The sequence below is a fragment of the Thalassophryne amazonica genome, chromosome 23 (assembly GCF_902500255.1).
Source record: "Thalassophryne amazonica chromosome 23, fThaAma1.1, whole genome shotgun sequence".
Lineage (NCBI taxonomy): Eukaryota > Metazoa > Chordata > Actinopteri > Batrachoidiformes > Batrachoididae > Thalassophryne > Thalassophryne amazonica.
This window is the reverse complement of record NC_047125.1, coordinates 22,139,138-22,165,780: the sequence shown is the minus strand read 5'-3', so window position 1 is coordinate 22,165,780 and position 26,643 is coordinate 22,139,138. Positions and strand designations below refer to the sequence as shown.

Below are 26,643 nucleotides of genomic sequence, written 5' to 3'. Positions count from 1 at the left end.
TGGCTTTAAGAAACACTATAAGAAATCAAGAAAAAAAAGATTGTGGCAGTCAGTAACGGTTACTGTTTTAGACCAAGCAGAGGAAAAAAATATGGACTCACTCAATTCTGAGGAATAAATTATGGAATCACCCTGTAAATTTCCATCCCCAAAACTAACACCTGCATCAAATCACATCTGCTCGTTGACATTGACCCTATGTCATGACATTGACCCTATGTGTCTTTTTGCAAGGAATGTTTTCACAGTTTTTGCTCTATGGCAAGATGCATTATCATCTTGAAAAATGATTTCATCATCCCCAAACATCAGAAAAGTGTCAAAAATATCAATGTAAACTGTGCATTTATTGATGATGTAATGACAGCCATCTCCCCAGTGCCTTTACCTGACATGCAGCCCCATATCATCAATGACTGTGGAAATTTACATGTTCTCTTCAGGCAGTCATCTTTATAAATCTCATTGGAACGGCACCAAATAAAAGTTCCAACATCATCACCTTGCCCAATGCAGATTCGAGATTCATCACTGAATATGACTTTCATCCAGTCATCCACAGTCCACGACTGCATTTCCTTAGCCCATTGTAACCTTGTTTTTTGCTGTTTAGGTGTTAATGATGGCTTTCGTTTAGCTTTTCTGTATGTAAATCCCATTTCCTTTAGGCGGTTTCTTACAGTTCGGTCACAGACGTTGACTCCAGTTTCCTCCCATTCGTTCCTCATTTGTTTTGTTGTGCATTTTCGATTTTTGAGACATATTGCTTTAAGTGTCTTCCTTGTCTTCCTTGGTCTACCAGTATCTTTGCCTTTAACAACCTTCCCATGTTGTTTGTATTTGGTCCAGAGTTTAGACACAGCTGACTGTGAACAACCAACATCTTTTGCAACATTGCGTGATGATTTACCCTCTTAAGAGTTTGATAATCCTCTCCTCTGTTTCAATTGACATCTGTCGTGTTGGAGCCATGATTCATGTCAGTCCACTTGGTGCAACAGCTCTCCAAGGTGTGATCACTCCTTTTTAGATGCAGACTAACAAGCAGATGTGATTTGATGCAGGTGTTAGTTTTGGGGATGAAAATTTACAGGATGATTCCATAATTTATTCCTCAGAATTGAGTGAGTCCATATTTTTTTCCTCTGCTTGGTCTAAGAAAGTAACCATTACTGACTGCCACAATCCTTTTTTCTTGATTTCTTATAGTGTTTCTTAAAGCCAGAAAGTTGCCATTTGAAATGACTTTAGTTTTGTGTCATGTCTGTGATCTGCTTTTTTTCTACAAAATTAAACAACTGAATGAACATCCTCCGAGGCCGGTGATTCCATAATTATTGCCAGGGGTTGTATTCTGAAAAATGACCTCAGCCAATAAACAGCCACAGGAAAAAGGTGTACAATAGTTTTCACTTATTTTCACCAATGGGAGGCGGCGTTACTGATGTATCACACTGCTAATTAGCTGTCCTTCCTCTGGTGAAGCTGCAGTGATGTTGGAACGTTCAGTACTGCGCGGTACAAATGCACGTGGTCCTGATGCGGTACAGGTACCATGTTCGTCACTTGTTACACGTCCGTGCTGTCCCTTTGTGATGTGCTGCTGGCTTCCCGTTGGTTGCAGTTGTGCAGGTTGTGTTCCGGGTCCATGACGCGACCAATCGGATACGATACGCTGATAAACTGCCGGTGAGGAGTAACATCAGTGTAGTTGCCAAAATAGCTGCCCAACTGCATGCTGGGAGTCCCACCTGAGGGGGAGGGGTTATAAATATCATCCGTTTTCTATTATATGAGCTTGGGTGAGAGAAAAAAAAAAAAAAAAAAAAAATCAGAAAACAGCTGCATCTCAAGTTTTGCAACACCTTGCAGCAATTAGAAATTTCACGGAATGATAACTGGTTTCGTCATAACTTTCTAAGGACCGCCCACTTTAACAGTCTTGATTCCTATATCCATGATAATGTTAGTAAAATTGATCCGTCACCTAATTTGATCTGGTCTTCACAAATAAGCGCATCTTAGACCAGTTTAAAATGAGCAGGAATGAGTTTCAACAAGTCCCTCAAAAGGCTGCCCACTTTACTCAGACCATCAACTCCGGCACCCTCAAACAAAATGTTTCACATTTTAATACAATTTGAATGTGACATCTGATAGTTGTGTATTTCAGAGTAGTGTGATTTTGAGTATAAAACATCCAGCATTGATTTTTTTTTTTTTTAAAGCAGACCTGCCAATATTTTATTGACCTCAGTGTTGTAGTGTGGTTCTGTCACCCCCCCCCCCGTCTCTCTGTGAGGATAATAAAGTTATTTAAATATTTAGCAGTCAGGTTGAAGCTTCACATCCTCAGAGCTTTGCGGACATGTGGACATTTGTACTTACATTTCCTAACAGATTGCTGAGGGTGATGTCAGCGTAAGAGGACAGGAAGGCTGCGGACAGAAGACATGGTCCATGGTCACAAACGCTAAAATAATCTAAACCTGGGCTTGTGCATACCCTGTACTTGCAGTGCTTTTTTAGATTACAGTGATGTCATCATGACATCACATACCATGCAATGATAACTGATGAGCATAATGATATCAGCTTTGGTGTTCCTCTCTGGCCCAATTGGTTGAGGAGATATCTTGGAAAATGTGCTTTGACAGGCCATAGTTTTGAAAACATTGACGATGACCTTTGACCAAACTGCTCTAATAGTTAACCATCTGGTGACACTCATCCAAAGAATATTCTCACCAAGTTTGGAGAAAACTGACTCAGCCGTTTCAGAGTTATTTTGAACATAGCGACACGCAGAGTAATGAGCTGAGTCATTCACGTCATCAGGAGAGAGTCGTCAAGGGAGCCATCAGGGGAGGCTTCCGTCCTGTCATTAGGAGAGTGCTAACTAGAGCACAATAGGTGCTAATTAGAGCCATTGTTTAGTCACTAGCCTATAGCAGTCAGCCTCTCGGTAGGTGGGGTCTGGTTAGGTTAAAAAAACTCCAGCTTTTGTTGGTTTCTGGTTTATTCTTCTCTACAAGAGTCAAGACAGAAGTCACACTACCAGAGCAAGAATTTTAGCTGAGGAAGCTTCTGTGATTTGAAGCGAAACGTCCTCACGTCAAGCAACCCAGTCCAGTCGAAGATTCAAGCTTCTCTACTATGGAAACCACCTGGACAACTGAGAGCCTACACAGAAGCAGATTAGAGAGTGTGAAAGAAGACCGATTCAGCACCATGGACAGAAACACAGTGCAGGTCTGAATTATGCTTTAATTTTCATGTAAAGTTTTCATTTTCTGCATTTAAATATAAATTTCAAAAACTAAGAGTTCAGGCTTATACTTGACACTTTCATGTTGTTGGTGAAAGGGTTTTGTTTTGAGAGGAGACAGATTTGCTCTGCAGCTGCGATCACTGGCAGGGTTTTGAGAAACTGACATAAAACCATTAAGGTAGTGTTACCGCAAGCGATGGCGAGGAGGTGAGTCCTCCAGCTGAAGGTGAAGAAGAGCCCGCCCACAGCCATGCAGCTGAGAGTGCCGTTAAATCTGGACAGACCCGAGCAGAGGGAGTCATGATGCACAGCCACAGACAAAGCTGCCAAAGAGAGAGAGAGAGAGGGACTGAGATCGTTACAGGCCTGAGAGATATGAGTCACAGCTGTGCTGAGATCTGGGAGTGACACACAAATTCTGTTGCCAGGCTGCGGTGCCACAATGAGCCGAGTGGTGGCACCAAACACACACACACTACAACATTTTATTTTCAATCAATCAATCCATTTTTTTTTATATAGCGCCAAATCACAACAAACAGTTGCCCCAAGGTGCTTTATATTGTAAGGCAAGGCCATACAATAATTATGTAAAACCCCAACGGTCAAAACGACCCCGTGAGCAAGCACTTGGCTACAGTGGGAAGGAAAAACTCCCTTTTAACAGGAAGAAACCTCCAGCAGAACCAGGCTCAGGGAGGGGCAGTCTTCTGCTGGGATTGGTTGGGGCTGAGGGAGAGAACCAGGAAAAGACATGCTGTGGAGGGGAGCAGAGATCGATCACTAATGATTAAATGCAGAGTGGTGCATACAGAGCAAAAAGAGAAAGAAACACTCAGTGCATCATGGGAACCCTCCAGCAGTCTATGTCTATAGCAGCATAACTAAGGGATGGTTCAGGGTCACCTGATCCAGCCCTAACTATAAGCTTTAGCAAAAAGGAAAGTTTTAAGCCTAATCTTAAAAGTAGAGAGGGTGTCTGTCTCCCTGATCTGAATTGGGAGCTGGTTCCACAGGAGAGGAGCCTGAAAGCTGAAGGCTCTGCCTCCCATTCTACTCTTACAAACCCTAGGAACTACAAGTAAGCCTGCAGTCTGAGAGCGAAGCGCTCTATTGGGGTGATATGGTACTACGAGGTCCCTAAGATAAGATGGGACCTGATTATTCAAAACCTTATAAGTAAGAAGAAGAATTTTAAATTCTATTCTACAATTAACAGGAAGCCAATGAAGAGAGGCCAATATGGGTGAGATATGCTCTCTCCTTCTAGTCCCCGTTAGTACTCTAGCTGCAGCATTTTGAATTAAGTGAAGGCTTTTCAGGGAACTTTTAGGACAACCTGATAATAATGAATTACAATAGTCCAGCCTAGAGGAAATAAATGCATGAATTAGTTTTTCAGCATCACTCTGAGATAAGACCTTTCTAATTTTAGAGATATTGCGTAAATGCAAAAAAGCAGTCCTACATATTTGTTTAATATGCGCTTTGAATGACATATCCTGATCAAAAATGACTCCAAGATTTCTCACAGTATTACTAGAGGTCAGGGTAATGCCATCCAGAGTAAGGATCTGGTTAGACACCATGTTTCTAAGATTTGTGGGGCCAAGTACAATAACTTCAGTTTTATCTGATTTTGTGATTTTCTGATTTTTAAATCTTCTGGATGACAGCAGCACGGCTGCAGGATACACACGTGTTACGTAGGCAAACACAAGGTCACAGTCTGAGTTTCTGCCTGTATCTTTTCTAAATGGACACAGCAGGTCGCTGTCAGACGTAAATGTCCGCGTTGAGAAAAACTATCCAGCAGGGTCGAGAGCGATGACCTTTTAATTTGCCAAAGTGCACATCAGAATAAAACAAACTGGATTCAGCTACAGTGCAACTGTAGGACAAAAACCTCCCTTCAGTCAGCAATAACAGTGAAAAATGAAGAGAAGTAATACTGCTTCTCTTCCACCAAAACATAGCACTAAAAGCAAATGATGAATATGATATTTGAGGGTACTGACATGTGAACGTTTGTTCTAAAGACCAGATTTGGGAATGGACATTGCCACGACACGTCACGTTTGACGACTGACAGGCGGTTATGCTAACTAACATGATGAAAACCAACTTCCTGTATATGCATTCTCTGGTTAATCAATGATGCCAATTCCCAACCTCACCATCTGAAGACGGTGCTAATCACTGACTTACTGCAACAATTAAGGCTCTTTTATGCTCAATGTTACATATGGATACAGACTGAGTTTTCTGTCCACACATACATACATTTTCCCAAATTTGTATTTTCTTAAATCTTAAGCATATGCATGAAACAAAGAAATACCAGAGGAAATCACAGGGCAGTACAGCCAAAGTAGATGTGAGACAACCCTAAGCAAAAGGACACAAACAAGACAAAAAAAACAAAACAAAACAAAAACAGACTACATGTGTGTCCATCCACAAGTACAAGTTACTTAAGTCCTGTTTTTCTTGCACATTATCTCTGAAATGTACTATGCAGCTTTACTTCCCTATTGGTTAGTGCATTACTGATTTTTATCATCACTCTGCCACAACACTAAATGATATCTGGGTTCAAATAAATCATTTTCCTTCCATCAACGTCTGCCACATTTACCTCACTTTGACCTGAACCAATACTTTCTTCAAGTTGTCAGCTTTTTATTGGTGTTCTTACAAAGTTTTGTTGAGCTTCTGTGCCCAGAAATGGACTTCAGTATGTGCCGATTGATTTTCTCATTACCGGGTTTTGTAAAATGCAGTTTAGCAGTCTGGTCTGCAGCACTGACCACACCTTAGTGCCACGTCCTCCATCTGTCTGCAATGCCTGCCTCTTTACACTGCTTTATTTCCTTGTCCTTCACAACTAATCTTTCTTCTATCACTCCTACCATTTTTTCTTTAGAGGCTTGAAGCTCTGAGAACCACCATCTTTTTTTCCCCTCACAGTTCCTTTGTTTCTCGCTCTGCCATTTTCCTTGCCTCCTCCTTCACACACCACCTCCAACTATTTTTCATCCCCACATGAGGGGTCATTAAAGACAAACCACAATGTCTGAGGTGGGCCTGAAAGTGCAACAAACAAGTATGTGTTTGTGTGTGGCGCAGCAAAATGTATGTGCGCATGTTCCACTTTGTGTAATGTTATCAGCGATGAGTCAGACAGCTCAAAAAAAAAAAAAAAAAAAAACACACACCTAGTCTGACTGCATCTTGAACAGAGGAATGTGTATCTTGTTCTGTAGCGTGCATACACAATTATTATTTTTGCATTTTAATTATTGCTTTCCGATCAGTCAGTCAGTTTCTACTTCATTACACCCTTTGATGCACTGTTCCTTTCCTTTGACTTTGCACAGAACAAAATGTTAAGAATATGGAGGAAATCTGCCTGATTATTCACACAGGTGAATCCCCGCCCACTGTCAGGGATCTACATGTCTGTCACGTGCCTACGCTTTGCTTAAAACATGTTTATCCTAGTAAAAGATTACTCTTGACAATACAACATATTTTTCTACATAGTCAGGTCTAAAGTCAGGGCCTTTTCTCTGAAATTTACATGCTGATACAAGAATCTTTTCCTGTTGAGCTCTTTAAATACAGACTTGTACCACTGGCTATTTATCAACCCAACATTCATCATGACACCTGTTGGGGTTGGAGTTACCATGTATTAGCAATGCACAGGACTCCTCTGCCAATCAGGATGTTCAAACATGTATTGTACTTTAATATTACCACCGTTTGGTCTCTATTCTTGGTCAAGATATGTCCTTTCCCAGTCCCTAACCCCTGATGCATCTTTACCCCGTACCAGTCTCAATCCTGCCCTTTGTTGGTAGTAGAAATGAACCATATTTCCCAAGCTCATTGACTTCACTGACACATTGACACTTACCCACCAACATTCCAGCAGCTGAGCCGAGAAGAGCATGGATGACCATCAGTGGTGAGTAGAGAAGAATAGCCCCTAAGATTACAAGAGCAGGCTCTAGAACCCCACAGGCATAAATCTGGCCTACACCAAGCACAATACTGTGCAGCGCCTGGAGGAGAGAGACAGGAGAGACTCTTAAGAGAAGCTATCATATCACAAGAGTGGAAAAAAGTCAGGAAAGACTTATTTCTCCAGTCAAAGACGCCCACTTCACCAGTTAATGTTACTCTCACGATGTATTCAGCAGAGGAGCGTTTCCATGGTGACACAATGGGTGCACCTGCCTGTCGCAGATGCTTACAAGTGATAAATGGTCTAATTATATTGCTGCCTCACAATTCTGTTTGCGCACGAATGCATCTATGGTAAAAATTAAACATGCCGTCACGGTCGTGCAGTTCAAACACCACAGTGAGCGCGCAGAAGTTGAGGACATTAAATATAAATAGGACTGACATCATCATCTCTGGAGAGAAGGAAAGATGGGCAGGAAGACTGAACAAAAAAGAAAAGGAAGGAGGGTGGAATTGGAAAAATATGCATAAAAAGAAGGCATCAAAGACCAGTGACTATATGGCTACGTACCATTTAAATTTAACACAATGCTAAAATACCCTTGGCCATATGAGCATAAAAATAGGAAGCAGAATGTGAGCTTTTGACCTCTTAAAATAGGTCAAATTTAGCCATTTTTGAACATGTTCAAGGTCTGTGTCCCAAGAATTGTCCCTGTGAATTTGAACACCCTGGCAGTAATAGGACTGGACCTATGCTGAGAACAGACAGACAGACGGACGGATGGACGACCTTCGCAAAAACCAATGGCCATATTTTGGCCTCAGGCAAAAATTTCGGACAATATTTTTTATTACTGTATATATACAGCAATATTCAGTTTGAGCACAAGGGTGTCCATAAGTGCACGTGGCACCAGGACACCCTGAGCCGGAGGTCGATAATCGACTTTGTAGTCGTATCATCTGACCTTCGGCCACGTGTCTCGGACACTCGAGTGAAGAGAGGGGCAGAGCTGTCGACTGATCACCACCTGGTGGTGAGTTGGATGCGCTGGGAGGGTAGGAAGCCGGTAAGACCTGGCAGGCCCAAACGTATCGTGATGGTCTGCTGGGAACGACTGGCGGAACCCTCTGTCAGAGAGGTCTTCAACTCCCACCTCTGGGAGAGCTTCTCCCAGATCCCGGGGGAGGTTGGAGACATGGAGTCCGAGTGGACCATGTTCTCCACCTCCACTGTCGATGCGGCTGCTCGTAGCTGTGGTTGCAAGGTCTCTGGTGCCTGTCGCGGCGGCAATCCCCGAACCCGGTGGTGGACACCGGAAGTAAGGGATGCCATCAAGCTGAAGGAGGAGTCCTACTTATCTTTGTTGGTAGGTGGGACCCCAGAGGCAGCTGACAGGTACCGGCAGGCCAAGCGTGCCACAGCCCGTGCGGTCGCAGAGGCAAAAACTCGGGTCTGGGAGGAGTTCGGGGAGGCTATGGAGGAGGACTATCGGTCGGCCTCAAAGAGAATCTGGCAAACCGTCCGACGCCTCAGGAGGCGGAAGCAGCTCTCCACCAGCACTGTTTACGGTGCGGGTGGGGAGCTGTTGACACTGACTGGGGATGTTGTCGGGCGGTGGAAGGAGTACTTTGAGGATCTCCTCAATCCCATCGTCACGTCTTCCGAAGAGGAAGCAGAGACTGGGGACTCGGAGGCGGACTCATCCATTACCCAGGCCGAAGTCACCGAGGTGGTTAGAAAGCTCCTCGGTGGCAAGGCTCCTGGGGTGGATGAAATCCGTCCTGAGTACCTTAAGTCTCTGGATGTTGTGGGGCTGTCTTGGCTGACACGCCTCTGCAACATCGTGTGGCGATCGGGGACAGTGCCTCTGGATTGGCAGACCGGGGTGGTGGTCCCTCTGTTTAAGAAGGGGGACCGGAGGGTGTGTTCCAACTATAGGGGGATCACACTCCTCAGCCTCCCCGGTAAGGTCTATTCCAGAGTACTGGAGAGGAGAATTCAACCGATGGTTGAACCTCGGATTCAGGAGGAGCAGTGTGGTTTTCATCCTGGTCGCGGCACACTGGACCAGCTCTACACGCTCCATCGGGTGCTCGAGGGTTCATGGGAGTTTGCGTGTTTTGTGGATCTGGAGAAGGCATTTGACCATGTCTCTCGGCGCACCCTGTGGGGAGTGCTCCGGGAGTACGGGGTCCTTTGCTAAGGGCTATCGGGTCCCTGTACGACCGCAGCAGAAGCTTGGTTCGCATTGCCGGTAGCAAGTCAAACCTGTTTCCAGTGCACGTTGGCCTCCGCCAGGGCTGCCCTTTGTCACCGGTTCCGTTCATTATTTTTATGGACAGAATTTCTAGGCGCAGCCAGGGTGTAGAGGGGGTCTGGTTTGGGAACCACAGAATCTCGTCGCCGAGTGTGAAGCGTCCGGAATGAAAATCAGCACCTCCAAATTCGAGGCCATGGTTCTCGACCGGAAAAAGGTGCTTTGCCCTCTTCAGGTTGGTGGCGTGTCCTTGCCTCAAGTGGAGGAGTTTAAGTATCTCTGGGTCTTGTTCATGAGTGAGGGACAGATGGAGCGTGAGATCGATAGACGGATCGGTGCAGCATCTGCAGTGATGCGGTCGCTGTATCGGACCGTCGTGGTGAAGAGAGAGCTGAGTAGGGGGGCAAAGCTCTCGATTTACCGATCGATCTACGTTCCGATCCTCACCTATGGTCATGAGATTTGGCTCATGACCGAAAGAACGAGATCGCGAGTACAAGCGGCCGAGATGAGTTTCCTCCGCAGGGTGGCTGGGCGCTCCCTTAGAGATAGGGTGAGGAGCTCGGTCACTCGGGAGGAGCTCGGAGTCGAGCCGCTGCTCCTCCACGTCGAAAGGAGTCAGTTGAGGTGGCTCGGGCATCTTTTCCGGATGCCCCCTGGACGCCTCGCTGGAGAGGTGTTCCGGGCACGTCCCACTGGGAGGAGGCCCCGGGGAAGACCCAGGACACGCTGGAGGGACTACATCTCTCGGCTGGCTTGGGAATGCCTTGGGGTTCCCCCGGAGGAGCTGGAGGAGGTGTGTGTGGATCGGGAGGTCTGGGCGGCTTTGCTTGAGCTGCTGCCCCCGCGACCCGACTCTGGATAAAGCGGAAGAAAATGGATGGATGGATATACAGCAATAAAAAAAAATATGAATAGGGGATAAATTATTGTCTCTGCCCCATAATAATGTATTCAAGGCCCATAATGAGCAAGTTTCATGAAAACTAATCATACTTTTGGACCATGCTAGGAATTCAACAGTTTCAGTTTAGTATTCAGGCAACTGTACTAGTGCAGGATGTAACCGACCAGCCCAGTCTCATGTTTTTTTTTTTGTTTTCATGCTCCTGTGATGAAATGAGTCAAATTTTCGTGACAGGATATTTTTTAACTCACTATTACTAACCCTACTCCCACCCCCAACCCTAACCACCCCCGATGCCCCCACTTCACTTTTAATTTCGTGCAGCCAACACAGAATGAATTACAATGATTTTGTGCTGCCGTTACAAAAATGAGGCACTTTTCGTCACAGTATCACAAACAGATTAATGTATATTTTGTGCTGCTGAATCACGACTTCCTGTGAGACTGGGTTGAACTGAATCTTTCAAATGGTAGTAGAAGCCCCACATTTGGTATTTAAAATAAATAAATGAATGAATGAAAAATTAAAGTTGCTTTTGAAAAAGCCACCTGAACATTCGAGGTGGTGGCCATCTTGAAAAATGGCCACCTTTTTGCCATACTGAGTTTCATAGAATCCCACCATGTGGGTGATCTTGGTGTTCAGAAGTAGGGCTTTGACTCCAAAGAAGTAATGCCTATATAAGCTCATCAAGTAGTTTGTAGTTTACTAGTTGCTACAACTGAGCATTTGACAAAGTTTACAAACAAAAATTCTCATTCAGTGTACTTCTGTAATAAATCCATAATATCAGATGTGTACACTTTGGGAGGCAACATTCTTGACTGCTTAACATACCCTCAAGCAGACAACGATGTCTTTCATAATCTAGAAGCCCACATAACAGTTGCAGAGGTCCGAGAGGCCATGAGTTCTCTACAAAGCTCAAAATCTCCTGGGCCAGATGATCCTCCGCAGAATTCTTCAAAATGTTTTCCAACATACTATCTCCAATCCTGGTGAGAGTATTTAATGATGCGTTTGCAAGTCAGCGACTACCTACTATATTTTCAGAAACTATATTTCAATAACTATTGCTAAAGAAGGACAAAATCCCCTCCACTGCAACAGTTATAGACTCATTTCTCTTCTTAACGTTGACTTAATAATTGTCTAAAGTGCTCTCCACTCGACTCCAGAAGGTCACACTGACACTAATAAACCAGGACCAGACCGGCTTCATTCCAGGACGACAGTCTTTTCACAACACCAGAAGATTATCAAACATTATTTGTTGTTCTTCAGACTCTATCCCAGCTGAAATCATCCTGTCATTAGACGCAGAGAAGGCATTTGACCGCGTAGAGTGGAGCTACCTGTTCTTCACTTTAAACAAATTTGGTTTTGATTCCAACTTCATATCATGGATTAAACTTCTTTATACTTCCGAGTAGCTAGTGGCAATATTAATAGCATAAAATCTAAACCTTTTTCGTTTTCGCGTGGCACTTGTCAGGGATGCCCTCTCTCTCTGTCCTTATTTGCTTGCTGTCGAACCATGAGCCTTGTGGCTACGCAGCCATAGGAAGTTTGAAGGGATATCCCGACTTGGCCTTACCCACAAAGTCTCCCTATACGCAGATGACCTCTTGCTCTATGTCTCCAACCCAAGCTCATCCCTCCCAGCTATTTTGGATATCTTACAACAATTCAGGGAGTTATCTGGCTATGAAATTAACCTGCCTAAAAGCGAGTATCTTCCAATTCATTCTTAAGCGGAGATTCTCCCTTCCACTCTTTTTCCTTAAGAAAAGCAACCCAAGGTCTAAAATACCTTGACATTATCATAACAAAATTACTGATTTATTTGCAAAAAACTTAAAATACGCTTTTGGAGAGATGTAAATCAGATTTAACTCGATGGTCCACTTTACCTCTGTCACTTCCGGGCCGTATCAGTCTAGTCAAGATGACAGTACTTCCTCGCTTTCTCTATATTTTTGAACACATACCGCTGTTTATCCACAAATTGTTTTTTCCATTTAATTATTCAATTAATTCCTTCATATGGTACAACAAAATCTCGCATTAAAAGATCAATTCTCCAACTTCTCAAATCTCTGAGGGCGAGCCTTGCCTGACTTTCGCCGATACTACTGGCATTAATAAAATGCTCTCCTGGAATGTTAAGATTGCCCCCAATAATCACCCGCTATGGGTCAGCATGGAGCTAGCATCCACACCTGTCGCTTTACGGTCAGTGGTCTGCTCACAGCTACCCCTAGCAACCAAACAAAGCACAGAACCCCATTGTTTCCGAGACCTTAAAAATTTGGAATCAATTTAGGAGACAATTTGGCCTATACTTCTCATCTAAACTAGCTCCTTTTTACCAAAACATTTCATTTCTTCAATCCTGTTCTGACGTAGCCTGTGGATCCTGGTCAAACAAAGGTCTGCAAACTATTGATGACCTCTATGTTGACAGTATTTTTCCCTCTTTTACAGACTTATCAAAAAAAAAAAAAACATCACTGTCCCTCAGTCTCATTTATTCCGTTTCTTCCAGATTTGTCATTTTGTACAAAATCAATTTACTCACTTCCCCAATCGCCCCCGGAAACCACGATGGATACACTTCTAATCAAAACAACAAAAATCCCTAACATCAATCTTATATGATACAATTTTGAAGATGAACCCGACACTCCTGAACTCCCTGAGGGCTGCCTGGGACCAGGACCTCAGGATCACAATCTCTGACGAACAGTGGGATCGCATACATAGTCTAGTCCACACCTCCTCTATATGCACTAGGCACAAACTTTTACAGTGCAAGATCTTACACAGGAGCCGTTTCACTAATGCAAGATTAGCTAAAATCTACCCAGATAGAGTCGACTCCTGCTACAGGTGTCAACTGTCTCCAGCTGATCACATGCACATGTTTTGGTTGTGCCCCAGACTTATTGACTTTTGGTGTGCCATCTTCGATACATTAGGAAAGGTCCTTCGTTGTACAATGAATCCTGACCCCCTTGTCACTCTTTTCGGATTGCCCCCAGCCTCTGGCTGGTCTAAATCCTCACAACACATTATTGCTTTCACCACTTTGCTGGCAAAAAAGCTTATTCTGCTTAAAATGAATCTCTCATCTCCACCCACACATAATAGATGGGTTCAAGAAATTTTAAAATGTGTGAGACCCAAGAGGATCAGATTCTCCCTTAAGAGCTCTATACAGGCCTTTCATAAAACTTGGCAGCCCTTTTGACATCATAAAGATACCGTACATATTGATGCTGAAAACTAATGAAATACTGAGTTATTGACCTCTTTTCTTTAAATTATGAGTATTAGTTATTACTCCAATTTTATCCCCCCCCTCCTGTGTGTCTGTCTGCTCCGTCTCTTGTGATATGAATGAGTTGTATTGAGAGGGTTATTGTGTGTCAGGGAAGGGGAACTCGCCTACTGTTAAAATGTTCATTGCATTCTTAAGACGTCCGCTGTTTGATATCAGGACACCCTTGTTTCTTTTTTCTGTACTCTTCCCTCAAATGGAAAAAAAAAAAAAAAAAAAATCAATAAAAAGAATTGGGGGGGGAATCAAATCTCAGACAGACGCGCGCACACACACACACACACACACACACACACACACACACACACACACACACACACACACACACACACACACACACACACACACACACACACACTCGGAAAAGCTGTAACTGCACGTTGTTGCTCAGTGCAACATCTTTGTCACAGTTACTAGCAAAGATGTTTTTATGTTTATCTCAGTGCCAACTGCTGACGCATATCGCTGCAGGCTAGGAAGAGTCTTCATACCTAAGTGTCAATCAAAAGATGAACAGGATGAAAGAGTTTTTTTGTAGTCAGTCCTCTGAATGCTGTCCTCACCTTTGACTATTGCATTGCATGACAGAAAACCTCCCATTGCCATTTTCCCATTTAAATTATATAAAGTTCCAACAGGCTGCAGGTCACTGAGCTCATGTCCAGATTCTGTAGTGCAAAGCAGGTGTGAGTCTTGGACTCTTCCTGAACAGGACCAGTTCATCACAGGATCCATCCTTCCCATCAAGGTGGTCATATTTCTTCTGATGTTTTTGCACAATGAACATTCTGACATTTAAACAAGTCACTTGTGCATGTTATTTTGTTGCCATTTTGAGTGTACAGTGGCTTTTTAATTTTGAGGAAGCTTTGCTATGGACTCGCTAACTTCCAAAATGAATTTTTTCCAATGCAATCAACAAGAAGCCAACAGATCACTCGGGCACTTGAATGCTAATGTTTTAACATGATTAGGAAAGATGTCCGTTAACAGCATCCTTACCTCTCATGCCTGAAGCTGTGTGCTGTTGGGCTCCAGCACCCCAGGTGGTGTTCCAAGGTGAGTCGGGAAGTAGGGATTATCTGGGCCAGTACAGAGGAGGTAGAAAATCACGATGTTGAATGGAAACACAGAGACCGGCAAGTCCCAGCGGTCCAACACTGAAAACAGACCACTGAACAAAAACACACTGGATACACAGAAATCATTTATCATTATATTCTGCATTATTATTATATACTAAAGCAACACCTCCCTGATTGCTACATCAATGTCTTTAAAACATAAATTCCATTTACTTAGACTTCAGTTGTGGCATTTGGGGATTTATTAATGTATTTGTGTTACGTTATATGTCATCAACAGTAGTGCAGCAGATAAGTGAATATTTACTGAGGGATCCTTCCAATGGTGATGCAAGCACCAAATTTGGCACAAATATTCCTTAGAAATTACTCTTTTAAAAATGCTGAGTGGCCACATGAACTTTCAATAGGCGACCAAGAAGGGGTCAATTGAAGAATTACACAGAGGTCAAAATTTAAAAATGCTCCAAACATATTGAAAGATATTCCGTATTATTTGTATGATCATAAAGATTTCAAAAAGGTATAGTTTGGACTGTCTGTGAATGAATGTTATGGAGTTATGGGGTAAAAACAACAAAAACACTGAGAAAGGTCTTAAAGCTGCTCCAATTTTGGTAAATAGTGGTGCGAATCACTGATTGAGCAAATAGGATTAATAAATGGAATAGTTTTGACTGGGCTGTGTGCTTGGATTACAAAGTAAAGGTTAAACAATGTTGGCATTCACCGGATTCTATGACATATGCTACACTGTAATATGATAACTAAGCATGATACATGATGCAAACTATCCCTTTTTAAAACCATATTCACTCAACTAATAATTTGCATCATTTTCTACCAAAATTGGAGCAACTAACTTTTGACCCCTGTACAAATTGAAAGTGACCTTGTTATCATTCTTGCTGTTTTTACCCCATAACATTCATTCACAGATAGTCCAAACTATACCTTTTTGGAATCTTTATGATCAGACAAATAATATGGAAGACATTTCAATATGATTGGAGCATTTTTAAATTTTGACCCCTGTGTAATTCTTCAATTGACCCCTTCTTGGCCGCTTACTGAAAGTTCATATGGCCACTCTGCATTTTTAAAAGAGTAATGTCTAAGGAGTACGTGTGCCAAATTTGGTGCTTGCATCACCATTTAATGCATTTTTTTCAGTTATCCGCTGTACTACAAGAGGAGATGGATCCAGAATGCAAGGCAGTGGATACAAGAGGTAAGGTGCAAAAAAAGGCAGGTGTTTAATGTTCCAAAAATTCAGAAGCAGCAGAGATAACAAAAATGGCTCAGAGATCAAAGTCCAGATAATTCCAAGATAGTGCAAAGCATCTTAAGCAGGACAAAAAGTAGACTCAGCAAAGTGTGACTTACAACCGAGTCTCAATTGCTCACAAAAAAAAAAAAAAAAAAAAAAAAAAGCAGGAGAAACAGGGGAGACAGGTAATCAGCACTAACCGACCAACTAGCACAAACAAAAGGGCAACTTGAATAGCTGTTCACTAATTGAACACGTGTGGTGATTACATGAGGGCAGAACAGAACAAGCAAACAGAAAATCACAAACAACTTATAAGAGACCATAATAACTGTGATCATCAAATTAGAACTTTGACACCAACAAAAGCAACACACCATAAATCTAAAACACAAATCACAAAGATGATAAATGCAAAGAGGAAATCCAAGACATAAATACAAAAGGTGGGACACAGTAAGTGTGAGAGGCGGGGCCCGAACCACGCGCGCCAGCCAAACACGTACACAATCCTGAGTCAGAGTGCAAACGTGGGTCTGGAACTAACAGGAAACCATAATACTAGAAAATCAAAAATGAACGAGAGGATCAAAGTGAAACAGAGAACAAAAGAAATGACACCCGATCACAGAGGGCGGAGCCCACTGACAGAACCTGACACGTGCAGCCACAACAGAGACGGACTACATGTAGCCAAGGACAACAGTAAGAAGACATTCATGCACATATGCATTCCTACATACATACACAAAGATTGGCACCTGCCGGAAGACACAACGACACATCCACACATGAATGCAAGCAGACCAGAAACAGATGACATGCATTCCCACATACAGTAGTGTTCAGAATAATAGTAGTGCTATGTGACTAAAAAGATTAATTCAGGTTCTGAGTATATTTCTTATTGTTACATGGGAAACAAGGTACCAGTAGATTCAGTAGATTCTCACAAATCCAACAAGACCAAGCATTCATGATATGCACACTCTTAAGGCTATGAAATTGGGCTATTAGTAAAAAAAAAGTAGAAAAGGGGGTGTTCAAAATCTTAATCTCCAATTGTTGGACAAATCTCTTAAATTCCATCTCCACAGATTTATCTATTTTATTGGTTTTGAGTGTCTTGGTGGCCTCCCTCTCTTGTCTCTGTTGTGCATAGATGTTCAGTACTATCCATTTCTTAATGGCATGCATGCAGGATTATACACCAAAATACACGTCGCTAACACTCTGAACGTGTACGTCTCACCATGTTGCCGAGCCCAGACAGACTGGTAGAACCAGCCACCAATAGCAGTCTCCAGCCGAGCTGAATGCTACCATCAGCAGAGACACCAACATGCCGTTAAAACCGTGTTGACCTGCCGACACCTCAGCCCTGCATGCACACAGGACATCACAGTAATTATAACCCAGCGGGCCCAATTATGCCAATCCATGTTGACCAATCAACGGACAAAATATGTTGGATTTGAAAACTGGATCAATGTACAAATCTGAACAAGGACTCGAGGGCTTTTTAACATTTATTACAAGCTGAATATCATTGAATAGCTATTCAAAATAATATTTAATTTATAAAAAATGTTAATCAACAAGTAACACATCTGCTGCTAAGTGTAAGTAAATAAATAAAAAACCTTTGGGTTTATGACAGAAATTAAAAAACAGAACAAAAGTCTTAGTTACTGCAAACTACATTTTTCTTTCAAATAAATACAACAACTAGAAGCACTCAGAGAGTGCAAACCTCCGCCAAGGCCATGGGGTCCACTGACGCCATAACATCTACACGCCTGTGGAATCATTGAACCTAAAAAAGTCTAACAATGATGTTCGCTCAGTAGTAAAAAAAGTTTCATCTGCTGTGACTGGATAGCATGTGTCCTTAGTGCTTGGCATCACAGTTTACTGCAAGTTGCACCTTTCCCAGAAGCTACTGTCTCTTTATCTAAAATTGTATATAATAATCATTAGATTATTAATATATAAACAAAAAATAAATTTAAGAAATATTACAATTTGAAAACAAATGCACCCGAACGTGATGACAGCTGCAACTGCTTAATGCTAACTTTTAACATTTGAAAATGCCATAGACATGCTAACGCGTTAGCATCGGGATCCGGATCACCACTAAAATTAATCACTTGTTCCTCTTGTCATTTCCAACCACTCCACAAAATTTCATCAAATCCGTTCAAAACTTTGAGTTATTCTGCTGACAGACAGACAGACAGCCAGACAGACAAACAAACAAACCCGACCGAAAACATAACCTCCTTGGTGGAGGTAACAGCTCAGCCATCATTTCCCCTCCATCCAGCCACCTGTCTTGGTGCATGATAACAGCTGTTAGAGTTGAGGTCAGTACACCTAGACTTCCCAGCAGGCATTGCCAGGGGGAGTCCCAGAAAAGTGCAGCCAGGATAAGAGCACCGCCCAGCGGGTTGTTGGTCAGAGTCACCTGGGCGACACCTCTCAGGCACCACACCACCAGCTGGAGCACAAACAACTTGTCTGAAGACAGTGAGGACACACACGAAATCAGGTTTCCAATAATAATATTTCGGAGAGACAAGTGAAATCAAGCATCAGCAATAAAGATAAAAGGCAGATGTGTACTTTCTGCAGCGCCCCCCCCCCCTCCACTGACCATCATCACCTCTTTCTCAAATTCCAACTTTTGTACAGCAACAAGCTTCAGGCTTTGTACAAATGCAACACTCAAATTATATATAAAAGTTTTAAGCTACATTTAAAAAAAAAAAAAAAATCCGGTATAAAGAGTCAATTTTAACTTAATTTCTTACCCTGGATGGCCTTGTCCACATGCACCATGTCTCCAGTACACAACAGCAGAGTATCCAGCGCACGCCGTCTAAGTCCAGGTGCCGCTTAGTCCAATCTGTTGCTCTTCTGATTTGGGGTCCATGTCCATTCACACCACAGCAGAATGATAGTCTGTCTTTAGTTTTGCGCTGCAATTATCTCAGTTTTTAAAGTTCAACAGCTTCATTTACCCTCAACCAGCAGAATAAAGTCCAAATCATTCTCACTAAAGGAAAGCAAGCTCAGTGTATCCGTCCCTACAACTACTCCTCTATTTTCACATTGCGTAATCACCTCATTCCCCTCTCCCTGTTCTCTTGGCCCCACAGTATTTACCTACTTCCCCCATTTAAGCTACTTTTATTTCAGCATCTGCAAGAGTGTTTATCTTTCCATTATTTGTCAAGCCATGAGTGGGCATTTGTTTTTCTTAAGGTTTATTCATCAGGTGCAAAATATACAAACCCACCTATGATGACTACTGCTGTGTTCTGTGTGAAAACAGAAGTGGAGAATAATAATACGATCATGACATTTTTCTGGTGAAAAACGCAGGAAACTGCCATAATGGAGTCAAAAAATAAACTGGAGCACTGCACTCGTAGAGCGCAAGCCTCAGTTAACACTAGTTCCCAATTCCACAAATGTTTACTGTGGAAAAAAATTTCAAAGTCAAAGTCCTGTTAGAAGTGGCTTTTCATAAGCTAAATTAGATGTGATCAAATATCAGGAGTATGTATTTAGCTCATGCAGTTGAAAAAAAAAGTTTTTTGTGGTGTTGTCAGGTTTCTTTTTTTCATCTTTTTCAATTTCTGAATTATTTTTTTAGATAATTTTCACAGAACATTGGTTATCTTCACTATGCACAATTTCTATGTTACAGTAGAGACCAGAATACAAGGTTAGGACCCAAAATACAGGGAGTCGGAATGAAGAAAGTCAAATCAATTTGATTGTGTAACAAAAAATAAATGTTAAGTGTACAAATCCGTGGAGGGAGAATTGACTGAACAGAATAATGAGTGAAGGAGTTTCCCAAACCCAAACCAGATGATGCACAGAACTAGGACCAGGCGGCCGCGACAGCTGACGGGAATGCTGACAACACAACGAAAAAAGTGTTTGTGCAACCAAAAAAACTGCTAACAGAGTGGAAGATAAGAATGCTGAGGCCAGGCACCACGCAGGTAGAACTGAGTTTCTGGTTACTATAGAGAGGCATGACCGGGGTATAATACAGGTGGCGGTGATTACTGACATGTGCAATGAATCAGCTCCACGACATGGTGCCTGGAGACACAGGAAGGGACGGGGAGCAGAGCAGACACCAAGGCAGCACATCAGTACCCCCCCCCCCCACCAAAGGGAGCTACGAGGCTAACCCAGGTGGGCCCAATAGAAGTCCCGTAGGAGGGAGAGGTCCAGGATGAGGCCCCACAAATGCCAGGAGCACTTCTCAGGGCCATAACCCGCCCAGTCCACCAGATACTGGAAACCCCGACGCTGCACATCCAGAATTGGTTTGGTACCGGTATGCATGGTGTATAGACCAGTCCCTCATTCGGAGCAGAGGAGAATGAGTGGTCCTCCGCATCCATCTACACTACTGCAGCTGGGCTTAGACAGCACAGACAATTCACACTGTCAATGGGGAAACAGTGGAGGTTGATATCCCAAAGAACACTCAAAAGGAGACAACCCAGTAGCTGAGCTCACCTGGGAGTTGTGTGTATACTCAACCCACGGCATCTGACTGCGCCAGAAGGACGGGTGAGAGGATGTGATACACCGGAGGATGGATTCCAGTTTCCATTTAGCCCGTTCCGCCTGGCCGTTGATCTGAGGATGAAATCCAGATGAGAGACTGACCAAGGCCCCTACAGCAGAGCAAAGGTTCTTCCAAACGTGAAGATGAATTGGAGTGGTGGTGGATTAGATGGTCGGTGGTCTCCTGGGCAGATGGCAGCTTGGGCAGGGCCAAGACGTATGCTGCCTTGGAGAATCAGTCCACTATGGTGAGGATGGTGGTGTTGCCACTGGAGGTGGGGAGGCCAAGGGTGACCAGGAGTTGAAAATGGTTGGAGAAGATCAGATGGCAACTGATGAGATGGCTTACTCCTGGCACAATTGGTGCAAGCCTTGATGTACTCCCGCACATCTGACAAAGGGCAACCAGAATTGTTGATGGAGGAGACTGAGGGCTCTCTGGGTTCCGGGATAACAAGCAAATTTGAAGTTGTGAATAAATTGGAGGACAGCAGAACGAGCGGGCGGTGGCACGAAGAGCCACCTGAAAGGTCCTCCACCAGGATCAGGAAGATTCTTCTGGGCCTCCCGGACGACTCTTTCAATGTCCCAAGTTAGAGCTCCCATAACCATCTGGTTGGGAAAGAAGGTGTCTGGTGCAGATGAATGGTCTTGAAATAAAAACTGTCGTGACAGGGCATTGGGTTTAGTGTTCTTGGAATTATGAATTATGATGACCATCATAGCTGTAACAACATGTGCAGCTGTGCGGTGTCCTGCCCCACGCCACTTGCGCCCATGACAACACCATTGTGCTCGTAAGTATGCAAAAGTACTCAAAGTATAAGATATCTGCAGCAAAAATCCACATAGTAAATATGCAAAGCTATTACTAACATTTCTTGGATATGCCTCACGAGGATATTTTAATGTAAAAGCACTGGTGTTTAAAGAGAAAACAATCTTTATCTTCTGTCAGAGCCAGTGCAGCAGGGATTCAAAAGCTTTGTTTTTGCAGGTGGAAACTGCTGTGCTGTTCTTCAACATTGACAGCTCATTTCTCCCTTTTTATTTGCTTCAATAAGCACAGCCAGCTGCCTCAGTCTGACTCGGCTCCTGCTCCATTCCATCAGCCACCAACTGTGAAGATGGGCCAATAAAGGCCTGCAGATGGGCGCGCAAAATGGCAATAAGAGAATGGCATGCAACGACTGGGATGTTATGGTTTGATTGATGAACAAAGTAGCCTTGTTAAATTTGTGTCAGACTAATATTCTTTTTCAGTAATAAATGTGTTTGTGGAATTACTGGTTTTATAAATGCAGAGTATGCCACGTTACATTCTCCGTGTAATGTGGAGTTGCATCATGAAGAGCATCTGGCATAAAAACGTGTGCCAAATCAGAACATGCAGACCTTGCTGTGCAAACCTCAAGCGAAACCAGGGCGAAGCTGAAGGGACTTGCTATAACTGAGGAGCATACTGCACGTTATGATGACAGCATGACACTTGTCTGCAATTGAAGCACATTTAATAAAATGCTAACTACAGTCAGTATTGGTGTGTATGGTTATGAAGTTGCAGATTGCACAATAGCATGCACTCAGTTATACCAGATATTGCCATGTCAATATTCTGCATTTATCCACTGATGGACAACATTGAAGAAAATGATAGCCATAGCTGGCACGAACATATGCAGTCATAAATTAACAGTGACATTAGTATGCGCAGTCATGCCAACAGCCAGTTGATGCAGAAGGGTAGCCTCAAGCTACGGTTGGGTATCGATAAGATTTTAGTGATATCGATGCCATTATCGATTCTGCTTATCGAGCCAATTCCTTATAGATTCCCTTATCGATACCTCTTGTGAATTTTCTGTGTACTAAAAGTAGCCTTTACAGGTTTTCTATGTCAACAACATTTTATTGAGTCTTAAAGTAAATAATATGAAATTGGTCACTGGATCCTTGATCTCTGGACATAAATAAAATAAGTGTAGTTTTTGTAAAAAGCATTTCCTTTCAGACATTTTAGCATGAATGTCTCTCCGTACCTCTGAGCTGAGCTCAGCCAGCTGCTGCACGTCAGCGCAGGAGGTCTCATTTTGAGAGGAAAAAACATTTTGACCGATTGCAGTTTTGTTTGTATTACAACATTTGGAAAGAGGTGTCAATTGATTTTAAACAGTGTTTTGCTTTGAATTATTAATTCCGACTGGACTCTATCGTTCTAACTTGACTCAGCAGACAGCCACGCAGCGTTTTGAGCTGTATGAACAGAACAGAGGACGATTCTCATTTCTTGACTGCAATAAGACAGGAGTCACAGTTAGTGACTCATGATATTTTAATGGCTTTGAGAGGGGTTAAGAAGTGGACTTGCCATTTCTGAAGAGCAGCGAATCAAAGAACTAGTGGATTGAAGCATTGCTTCATTGGCTCACCCTTTAAAGTGGAGTCGCACTGCATAAATAACTGATTACAGAGCCGCTGCAGACCAAACCCTGAATATCTGTAAGACATTATTTCTACATCCATATTACTCAAACTCATAAAAAATCCATACAATTTACAGACAATCCATACAGGTTGACATGTATGCAAATGTGCTGCAATAAGAACAGCTTAATGCTAAACTTTAACATTGAAAATGCCATAGACGTGCTAATGCGTTAGCATCGATCCCATTTTTAAGTTCTAAAATACATTTATCACTGTTTCAGAAGACCATAACAGGTCGGTTTAACATAAAAAAGGTAAATATTACACAGACATATGCTTTTTGGGGTTTATGGGGAAAATTAAGAACCAAGAACCATGAAGCAGCGGGTCGAATCAATGGTTCATTGCTTCAAGCTTCAAAGAAGAGCTGTGGCGTAGAAAAGGTTGATTGCAGACACTGCAGGGGTTCTGTAATCGACGTAGAGACATGACCATTTTCCTGACAAACACCCCCAAAAACAATGGCCACTCTGAAGGACCGATAAGGGAATCGTTAAGCAAAAGGCTAATGATGTTGGTGGATCAAATCATTTCTTAACAATACCCGAAAAAAGAACCGGTTCTCCATACCCAATCCAACCTTAAGCCCGGTAAGCATAACTGCACATGTCAGTGTAAAGGCACCCTGACCCTGGCATAAATTTGATCCCCGCACTGGCACGCAATCTCGCATGCCAGTGAGTAAAAGCAAGTCCCTTGGCTGCTCCCTTCTTTCACTTGGGGTTGACGCAGCAAATCAGAGGGTGGATTCTCCATGTTGAATTGGCACGTTTTACGCCGGATGCCCTTCCTGAACGCAACTCCACATTACATGAAGAATTGGGGCAGGGGTGATGTTTGAACCTGGGAACATTCTGCAATGAAACCAAGCGCACTCACCGTAAACCACCAGTAATTCCCCAGAAAACCCTTAGATAAGCGAAGGGCATGATGCAGGCAGTAATCTTAAAAATCATGTGGATAATGACAATTAGGAGCAGGCACTGTTTTTTTTTTTTCTTAACACTTGGTTGAAAATGCATGGTAAATCAAATTAGCTCTTCGGTTGGTTTCATTTTCCACAGCCTAGGTTTGGTAGCCACCACTATTTGCTTTATAGTAACCCGATAGTGACAAGAGTTTTGCTTTGACGACTTTGGCCCCATTAAAAAGATCAATAGGATCACAGTGTTTGTAACTTGATGCGTAGGCAAAACGCAAACATTCTGCTGTGGTGTGCAAAGCTGAAAAACGTAAACAAATTACGTTTTATTAATCCCGAAGGAAATTATTTTGCCAGAGTGTCAAAACAGTAAATATTGCTTTTTTTTAAGACGATGAGAACAACATGTTACTGCAAAATTCCCAAAAGACACTTGCACAACATGTTTGAGAGTATTGCACATAGCTTTGAGTAACTGAAAACTCATCATTATGTATTCATCCTGCAAAAGGGGAGACATTATCCAGTCTGATTGCCATAGGTAGGAAAGACCTGTGGGGTTCTGCGATTGAATGCAGGAAGAGCAAGTAAAATGTGTGTCTTATGAAAACGTATGACCTTATGTATGTGCACACTGTTTTCGAACAGGAAGCAAAACAAGGAAACACAGTGGCAGATGCCATGTAAATTCCCAGTAGGGTGGAGTTAAGTGATACTCACCTACTATAATTCAAATGCTACTGAAGAGAATCTTAATTATAGTGCTGTCAGTCATGACACAACTCACATTATATTGTGCTCCTACTCTGTGGGATCTTTGACAGCAATGATTGAATTCCAATAAAGTTGGGACATTGTGTAAAATGTAAAAACAATAGAATGATTTGCAAATCCTCTTCAACCTATATTCAATTGAATACACCACAAAGACAAGATATTTAATGTTCAAACAAAAAAAACAACAACTGTTTTTGTACAAATATTTGCTAATTTTGAAATGGGTGCCTGCGATACATTTTAAAAATGCTGGGACAGTGGTATATTTACCACTGTGTTACATCACCTTTCCTTCAAACAACACTCAATAAGTGTTTGAGAACTGAGGACACTAATTGTGAGTGTCATGATTGGGTATAAAAGGAGCATCCCAAAGGTCTCAGCCGTTCACAAGCAAAGATGGACGAGGATCACCACTTTGTGAACAACTGCATGAGAAAATAGTCCAACAGTTTAAGAACAATGTTTCTCAACATTCAATTGCAAGGAATTTAGGGATTCCAACATCTACAGTCCATAATATAATCAGAACATTCAGAGAATCTGTTGAACTTTCTACACATAAACAGCAAGGCTGAAAACTAACACTGAATCCCCGTGACCTTCGATCCCTCAGGCGGCACTGCATTAAAAACCAACATCATTGTATAAAGGATCTTACTGCGTGGTCTCAGGAACACTTCAGAAAACCCATTGTCAGTTAACACAGTTCGTCGCTACGTCTACAAGTGCAAGTAAAACTCTACCATGCAAAGCGAAAGCCATACATCAAAACATCCACAAATGCCGCCGCCTTCTCTGGGCCCGAGCTCATTTGAAATGGACACATGCAAAGTGGAAAAGTGTGCTGTGTTCTGATGAGTCCGCATTTCAAATTGTTGTTGGAAATCATGGACGTCGTGTCCCCTGGACAAAAGAGGAAAAAGACCAGATTGTTACCAGCGCGAAGTTCAAAAGCCAGCATCTGTGATGGTATGGGGTGTGCTAGTGCCCATGGCATGGGCAACTTACTCATCTGTGATGGCACCATCAATGTTGAAAGGTACATCCAGGTTTTGGGACCAACACATACTGCCATCCAAGCAACGTCTTTTTCAGGGACGTCCCTGCTTATTTCAGCAAGACATGCCAAGCCACATTCCTGCATGTGTTACAACAGCTGTTGCTTCATAGTAAAAGAGTGCAGGTACTTGACGACCTGTCACCCACTGAAAAAGTGTGGCGCATTTGAAGCACAAAATATGACACCTGAGGCCCCGAACTGGTTGAACAACTGAAGTTGTACATCAAGCAAGACTGGGAAAGAATTCCACCGACAAAGCTTCAACAATTCGTGTCCTCAGTTCCCAAATGCTTATTGGAGTGTTGTTAGAAGGAAAGGTGATGTAACATAGTGGTAAACATACCACTGTCCCAGCTTTTTTGAAATGGTGTTGCAGGCATCCATTTCAAAATGAGCAAATATTTGCACAGAAACAATCAAGTTTATGAGTTTGAACATTAAATATTATAATATTAGAGACCCTGAACGGGCTTATGACAAATGTGGGGTGTGGAATCCATTAGCTTAGCGGGCGAATTTAGTGCAGAACATCCACTATGGTGATAGTGCAGTTTATTTGCCAAAGAGGGGAATTTCAACAAGCTGAGACTGTGCTGCCTTGCCGTAGTCGTGTCCATTTAAAAAAAAAAATAAATAAAAAAATCAGAGGGATATGCTTTCCCAAACTTAATAGC

General features: G+C 42.6%; 1 pseudogene; it reads right to left on the bottom strand.

The window, feature by feature from the left end:
• Positions 1-1,538: 1,538 nt before the first annotated feature.
• Positions 1,539-20,492, bottom strand: LOC117505402 (annotated as a pseudogene).
• Between the last annotated feature and the right edge of the window lie 6,151 nt (positions 20,493-26,643).